At 48.9% G+C, this 7837-nt stretch overlaps 1 protein-coding gene across 2 annotated transcripts in view; it reads right to left on the bottom strand.

The window, feature by feature from the left end:
* Window positions 1-4896, bottom strand: part of MGAT1 (alpha-1,3-mannosyl-glycoprotein 2-beta-N-acetylglucosaminyltransferase) — a 17235-nt gene extending 12339 nt beyond the window's left edge. Inside the window, exons 1-2 of one of the 2 annotated variants that reach the window (XM_039880214.1) lie at window positions 4804-4896; window positions 3475-3903 (exon numbers count right to left, since the gene is read on the bottom strand). The gene's annotated coding sequence lies outside the window, so the exon portion shown is untranslated. Of the gene's footprint in view, window positions 1-3474; window positions 4632-4803 lie in introns of those variants that run through there. The other variant, XM_039880213.1, reaches the window with a different exon arrangement.
* Window positions 4897-7837: the final 2941 nt, after the last annotated feature.

Below are 7837 nucleotides of genomic sequence, written 5' to 3'. Positions count from 1 at the left end.
TGTGTGTGTGTTCACAGTCTCCAGCTTAAATGACTGCGTGGACTATGGCAGGAGATGCAAGCCCACGCTCCTGTGCCAGCCGGTGGCCAGTGTCTGCACCTCTGCCTCCACTCTAAGCTTTTCCTCATGTAGGGGACATGGGAGGCCTACACACTCATACTCCATGTCAACGCAAGATGGAAAAGGATGAAGTTCCTGAAAAGTATAAAAAGTTGGGAAACAATGTTTTGTAGATCCAAGCTATCAGGAGCTAAAATCGTTCTCCAGGAAAAAGGACATAGTGGGATGCTGAAAGGGGAAACACCAACTAGCCTATGAGATATCAGATTCCCACCTCTAACAATAATTCGTCTCCAACTAAGACATTTCAGGGAGGAACAAGACGGAGGGCTGTCTGTGCACCATAACTCACACCTCATCACTACTGTCCTTTGTTTCAATGCCAAGGCTCACAGGAAGACCTAAGAGTAGATGTTCACCAATTGCAGGACAGTCTCAAGCAGAAAGGGCCTGGTTAGAGAATTGGGATGGGCTTATTCTGAGCTGGAAGAGAAAACATTTGGTCTGAGAGGCAAGAAGCCAAGATGGTGAGTACTAAATTGACCTGGGAAAAGAGGCCCTGGGCTGCTGATGGAGGTTTCATGGGGGAGAGTTATAGGGAAGGAAGGGCAGAAGAAACAAGGAGCCTGACCCTGGGGATGAAACTCAGACTGGATTATGTGAAAATGGAAGACATAGGAAGGTCTGGTTGCCAAAAAAGAGAGCACAGAAAGAGAAATACTGTATCCTGCCCACCCGTCCACTTCCAGAAGAGGATGGAGCGATAAGGAGAAGGAAGTGAACAGTGTTTCAGGAAATTGCCCTCCCATTAACCATGCCCGAGATAACCTGAATTTTTTTTTTTTATAATTGGAAAGAATTCATGCTCTAAACTTAAGACAGATCTCGGCTTGAAAGCATTAGAAGTAAAAGCAATGTTTTAAATCAATGCTGTGTCTATTTCTTCCTCTTCCCTCCTCCCAACAGCTCCTCTTCCCCATGGAGCCCCAGAAACTCAGCTCACAGAGATCAAAGAAATGAGAAAAGATTAACACAACAATTACTGAGCAACATGTGTGAAGTGGAACTTTTGGTTAGCCACCCACAATCCTTTTGGAAGAAAGAAGGATGTATATAAGTTCAGTTATACAACACACTCAACATTTGGTCAAGTCTGTCACTGGTCCTGGCTAAGTGGCCTGAACATTCTGGTGCCCCTGTGAGAAGATGCCCACATGAGAAGGCCAAAGGCTGTCTTGAGAGGACTGTCTTGTGGAAGGGTCAGGCAGAGGGCAGGTGGAAATGACAAGGGAGAGGAATTCTGGCTCACTCCAAGGAGGAAATGTGTGACAGGGCACTGAGTTCCCCATCCCTGGAGGTTTGCAGCAGAATCTAGATGGCCTCAGGCAGGTCAGACACTGCAGAAGCAGCACAGCACTGGGCAGGCAATCACAGGCCTGCCCCTCCACCCTCCAGCAAGCCCTTCCTGCTCAGGGCTTCTGTAGCTTCCTCTCACTTATCAAACCGGGAAAAAAATCCCTCTCGCTCCTGCTCACAACAATGTGGTGACAAAAACTGACACAATAGCCTGGACACCACACATAAGGTAAGCACTATACATGAACAGCACAACTCCAGGTACTTCAAGAGTTTCAAAGCACTCACAAGCCTCCAGGTGGGAGGAGGGCCACAGTGACATCCTGGGACCACACATACCTGAGGGATCGCTGTGATCCCATGCCTAAGCAATGACTGGCACCAGGAATTTGCTGGGTGAAGTGGGACGAGATGACATGCCCTCCCTGAAATCTGGACCTCCTAAAGTAGAAGGCCGGCCTGAAAAGGGGCTCCTTTAGGCATTGGACCAGAGTAGAAGGAACAGCTCAGAACCAGGGACTCCACTCAAGCCTGCCTGCCCAACCCCCAGGACATCGGTGGAGTCAGGTACTCCTATGGCAAGGAAGGAGGGGAAAAAAGAAACTGAGTCATAAATACATGATCTTCAGCTTGCCAATGACCTGTTATTGTTGTTAGCTCCCTATGAATGTGAGACCCAGATGCTGACACAGCTAGTGAGAGGTAAAGAGATGCCATAAGCCAAGCTTCCTGCCTCTTACCCAGGCCACCATACTCTAGTGCCTATCAAAATTCCCAACACCTTTCCTTTCTCCCAACACCTTCTCCTTTGTTGGCACTGAGAAAAGCAGGCATCTCGGCAAAGTAAACTGGAGTTCCAGGAAGGAATGGCAGGGGGTGAGAAGGTAACTGAACAGGTCTCCTTTCAGTGGGAAGAGAGCCTGCAAAAACATAAAGGGCTAAGAGATGGCAGTCTGAAAAAACCGTCACCGTAAAGAGTAGGAAAGACAAGGATATGGCACAGGAAGGAAAGGCCCAGCCAGCACTCACGCCAAGAAACGGAGCTCCATCTCCTAACCAGACCCTTGGCCCTTAAGCCCTTGAGGCTTACATTCTCGAAAAGGCACACTTGCCACACTGACTGGAAAGGCCTGGGGGCCAGAATCTCTCAATCTAAGTCCTCCTTGGACCCATTTGCCTTTCCATAACTTGATGACCCCAGGTATTGTTACTAGCCATATGACGAGACAAATTCAGGGCAGCCTTTCCATTAAGACTAACAAAAGCCTTGCCAACACACGAATTCAATAGAAGAACTTAGAGAGCTTTTTCTTTATGTAACAATTATATAAGCATATCAGGCAATGTCAGTGTTACTGTTTTATACCTACACGACCTTGAACACTTTTGAAAATCTATCATTTCCTTTGCTCCTTTGTAACAACCTGTGAAGGACTAGGAAAGCTAGTTATTCCCAAATTCCAAGTGAAGAGAACTCCGCAGAGATTAACCAACATATCTAGGGTTGTACACTAAGAAAATGAGAGCTAGAACACAAGCCCTACTGATGTCCGATGCTGTGCTCTGTTCCTCTGCTCTTCCCTTTTTAGGAGAAGGAGGAGAGACAACTGGGAGGTTATCTTGACCGTTGCCTACCCACCACCTCAAGACAGATCTACTCAGCTCTTCAAAACACAACAGCCTGCCTCTGCCGGGGTAATCCACCCCAGTCTCAGTGTAAGCCCCAAATGACTTGGGATCCTATTATCTTGGTGTTGGAAAGGCCCTTTCAGGTAGTCTAATCCAACCTCCCTTCAGAGGGCTGAATTCTTTTCATAGTCTCCTTGGCCTAACCTCACAACTGCCATTGCTCACAACCCCTTCCTGGGTGAGGAGTGGCTGGAAACAAGTCTGCACTCTGAGAGAGTGAAAGAGAGGTGAAGCTTCTTGTGTACCCATCAAGGTGATGGTTCTTATCAGGGTACTTCCTGAATGCCAGCATCCCCAGACTTGCCCCACTCAATACTTTCTGCACAGGGGCAGCAAGACACCAAGTGGGAAATGAGACAGGAACCTTACCTTTCTTCTCTTCTCCCAGCTTCTCCCTTGGAGATCATCAAACCCCCATCCAGCACTCCATTTCCAAAACTGAGAATCCCAAAATAGAGACACCAAAGTGCAGCTTCTCTCCTCTTATCCGGGTCCAAAGTCCATGGTTGCCTGGACTCTGAGGGGGAGGAGTCTGGGGGGGAAGGGGTATGTCCTGGCCCCTCCCCCCCCACTGCAGGCTTCAGTGTCCCTCCCAGGGGTCTGTTACATCCCTTCATTCAGCTGGCTTGTTAAGCCCAGAGTCTGGTGATGGGTGGATCCCAGGTACTATCCCATCTCTTCCTCAGGGAATGGAAGTCATCCACTGTGAGGACGAGGCCATCTGTCTTCTGCTGGGACTCAGGAGAAGAAACAAGCCTTAGAACCGGCATGGCCCCAGAGGCCGATTTCTGCGTTAACCTGTGGAATATTTAAATATTATGATACTCTCTAATCTATTATATACCCAAATGGATTCCTAAGACTCCCTGCCTAAATTAGACTTATTCACTATGCTCTACTATGAAAAATCCTTCCTTAAACACTCAAGATTATATACAAAGTACCCACTTCACTCACATATTGTCCCCCCAAAACACAGTCACCCCATCAATATGTATCCACATATATGGCTTAGGATAAAGGATCGCAACTATTCTCACAACAGAAAAGTAACCAAAAGCACTGACGGTGTGTGGAGACTGTCTTCTAAGAAATGCGGAAAAGAACAACCCCTTCCTGTCCTCTTGTCTTGTTGGTGCCACATACTAATCGCCCTACATCTCCCAAGCCTCTTAGGGTGTTCGGTGTTCTAATCGGCTAGCTCTCCCCAACTGAACTAAATCCATGCCAGACCTAGATGCTGACGCCTTCCACATACATTCTTTGCTACCTCCCCTTCACCTTCACCTACCCCTTAGCTTCCAAAACTGGCCCAGGGATGTAATTAGTAATGGCTGTCAAACTCTTTCCTGGGGCCACTTCCGAGACTACTATCCTGGAATGCCTGAGGCCCGAGTCTTGCCTGCAGCAGCCCCACAGTGTTCCAATTCCCCAGTCCGGAGGTCCACCCCTGCAGCCCCCTCCAAGTTTATTTCTAAACACAGATACACACACACACACACTCATTTCTCTCCTGTAGGGGCGTGGCGTCCACATGACCCCGACCCACCCCCGCAGACTTTAACTCCTCCCACCCTTCTCCACGGAAACGCCGTGCCGTATTCAACTGGGAAGGGGGTGACAGCGACCCTCCCGAGACTCTGACTCCAACCCCTCCGCCGCCCGTACGACCCTCGCCCTATCTGCCTGGGTCGTTACCTGGATCCCGCCCGCCCTGTCTCGGCAGGAAGCCGACGCCCGCCCCCCGGCCGGGAGTCCAGGCCCCAGGCCGGGTCCCCACAGCTACCCAGGCCCCACCCCCTCGACTCCCGACAGCCCAGCCTCTCCCTCGAGCTTCCTCCCTCCCCCCCACCATCCACTGCAGCCACTTCCGCCCGTCCTCCGGAAGTGAGCGCGCTGCAAGTGTCACCTCCCCTCATCCCGCCTTATTCTTCTACCCCACAACCCACGCCCATCACCACCGCCACCACCGGAACATGGGACGTGGGTCTGCAGGGCTTGCGGTTGTTCTACGGTCACTATTTACAGGACTGAGGACCGGGCGGGGCCGGGTCTGGGTGAGAACAGAGATAGGGGTGACTGTTGCTGCCGTGCAAGAAGGGGCGGGTAGGGAGTGTAGCGGAGAGCCGGAGCGCGCGTCACGTCGAACCGCGCGGGAAGGAGGGCGCATGCGTCACGACGCTCCGGCCCGTCGCTAGCGTGATGCTTGGACTGCCTGGCCCCGCGGGACTTCAGCGGGGAGAGGGCGGAGCGAGGAGCGCGGGTGTGGGGGCGGAGCCTGCGCCGGGCAGCCTGACCTAAGGCTCTGATCTAAGGTCGCCTAGCAACCGCCCGTCTTGACGGGTTCTGGAGGAGTCCGGCGCTGTCCCGTTTCCGACGGCCTCCTCCCGCGGAAAAACAATTCAGAAAGCACTAAAGCCTGTGTTCACCGATCAAGTGTTGGGAACTCTGTGGCAGTGCCAGAGGAGAGTTATTTTTTGTCCATCGCTTACTTTTTCTTTCTTCACTTCTCGCGGTGGCAGGACCTTCCTGTAGTGTAAAAAGAGAAAAGGCAAGAGTACTTATAAAATGAGTGCCCCTCTCTCCCCAACGACAGCCCTTCGCTGTCCACGCGCTGTGCGAAGCACGGATACCGTCCCCTGAGCAACAGACAAGTTTGCCCGCGTTTCCATGGCTAGAAAGCAGTAGGTATCTCCCATTCAGGGGTGGCATGGCGACCACATCTGAAACACACTAGTGCCACTATTGCATGCCACCTGAGATTCGTCTCTAAAGAAACTTTTGCTCTCCTTCAAACATTGGACTTCCAAGTTCCAATACAGTCCTGGTTGCTTTTTTCTAAATATATTGGGCTGACTTGCTCTTGACTTCAAGCTAAATCCAAGGGGAATTACTACTAATTTTTGCAGTTCCTATGTCATCCATGTAAGTGATTAGAACACTAAGAGCATCTTTTGTTCTAGTATTTGGTATTAAATGCCATACCTGACATAGGGCTCCTGAAATCCTTGTAATTTCTGGGTGATAGGAGTGTCTTTTGTTGTAATGAGGCAACTGGGTGGGCTCCTGGATGGCTCCTGGACACTGGCAGGCGGATCACCAGAAAGACCAAGACTTATTTAAAAGCTTGGAGTTTTCGGCTCCCGCCACCCATTCTTTTAAGAAAGGAGAAAGGCTGAAAATGGAGGCGGTGATCAATCCTGTCTACTAAGAAGAAGCCTCCATTAAAATCCCGATACTATGAGGTGTGGAGATGTACAAAGTGGGCGAACACATCCATGTACAAAGAGGGTAATGCGCCCCCAACTCCACTGGGAAGGATGCTACAGCCTTCTCCCTATGTACCTCTTCATCTGGCTATTCATCTGTATCCTTTATCTTTTGATAAACTGGTAATGTAAATATGTCCCTGAGTTTTGTAATCTGTTCTAGCAAATAACCAAATCCAATGAGGAGGGGATCATAGGAACCTCTGATTTGTAGTCAAGTGGGACAGAAGTTGTAGGTAACCTGGGGACTTACTTGAGATTGGCATCTGAACGCGATGGGGAGGAGCAATCTCTTGGGACCGAGCTCTGCTCTTAACGCTGTGGATCTGATGCTAGCTGTCTCCAGGAAGATGGTGTCAGAATTGAGTTAAATTGTAGGACACCTAGCTGTGTCACAGAGAATTGATTGGTGGGGGGAAACCCCACATATTTGGTGTCAGAAGTGAAGTATTCTGCATGAATAGTAAAAGAGACACAGAAAGAAAGACTGGGTTTTTCTAGAACATGTATTGGGCTGACTTGCTCTTGACTTCAGGCTGTAACCAAGAGGATCTACTACTAATGTCTGGAGTTCATATGTCATCCATTTAATGACATAGAATCTTACGAGGACTATGGATGGATTTGCATCCTCCATCCCCCTGACACACACACACACACACACACACACACACACACACACACACACACACACACACACAGCACCCCCTTTGAAAACTGGAGCCTAGGCTTTAGTCTTCTGGCATATCTTCTATGCCCATGATTTCTCCAGATTACTAGCAGTGACTAACTTGCATATTTTCAGCACTGGGAATGTAATAGTTGCTAGATCAGGAGTCTTGAAATTATTTTGTTATTTGGAAAGATGTCATCATTAGAAACTGTCAAACAAGCTCAGAGTCTGGAGGCTTGGCTAGAAATAAATGATAGATTTATTCAGGGGTCTTAAAGTTTGCACACTGGGACCGCTAGGCCAAAACCCAGAGGTGTTCCAAAGAAGAGAGAAAAAGCATTCTTACAGTAAAAGTGCATTCTTGAAAATAATCAGCCCTGCATTCTTAGCCCTAGGCTTGGTCCAGGACAGTTATCAGATGTTAGACTGGATAATGGAAAACAGGTGGTCTAGAGGATGAGTGCCAGGAGATCTGGTCACATCCAGTGGTCTGGATAATGGATGTCAGGTGGATGTCAGGTGGCCTGGATATTTGAGTCCTTCAAGGGGTTACCTGGAAGTCTGGTATGTGTCCAGATATGTATCCAGGCATTAACACAGGACTAGAAAGTTCAAAAAGTTTAAGTTCCCAGACTACTTAGAACAAGCATAGAGTCTCATTCTAAGCTTCATGCCTTGACTCATGCTAATAACTTTAGCAGCTTGGTTAAAGTGACTCCCTTTTATATATATTCCTTATCTTTACTTTTTTCTCAAAACATTTTGCAAACAGAATTTGTATTGCTACTAC

This window comes from Pteropus medius, unplaced genomic scaffold (assembly GCF_902729225.1).
Source record: "Pteropus medius unplaced genomic scaffold, Ma_sr-lr_union100, whole genome shotgun sequence".
Taxonomy (NCBI): Eukaryota; Metazoa; Chordata; class Mammalia; order Chiroptera; family Pteropodidae; genus Pteropus; species Pteropus medius.
Note: the sequence above shows the minus strand (reverse complement) of the source record. Positions and strands in the feature narration are given on the sequence as shown.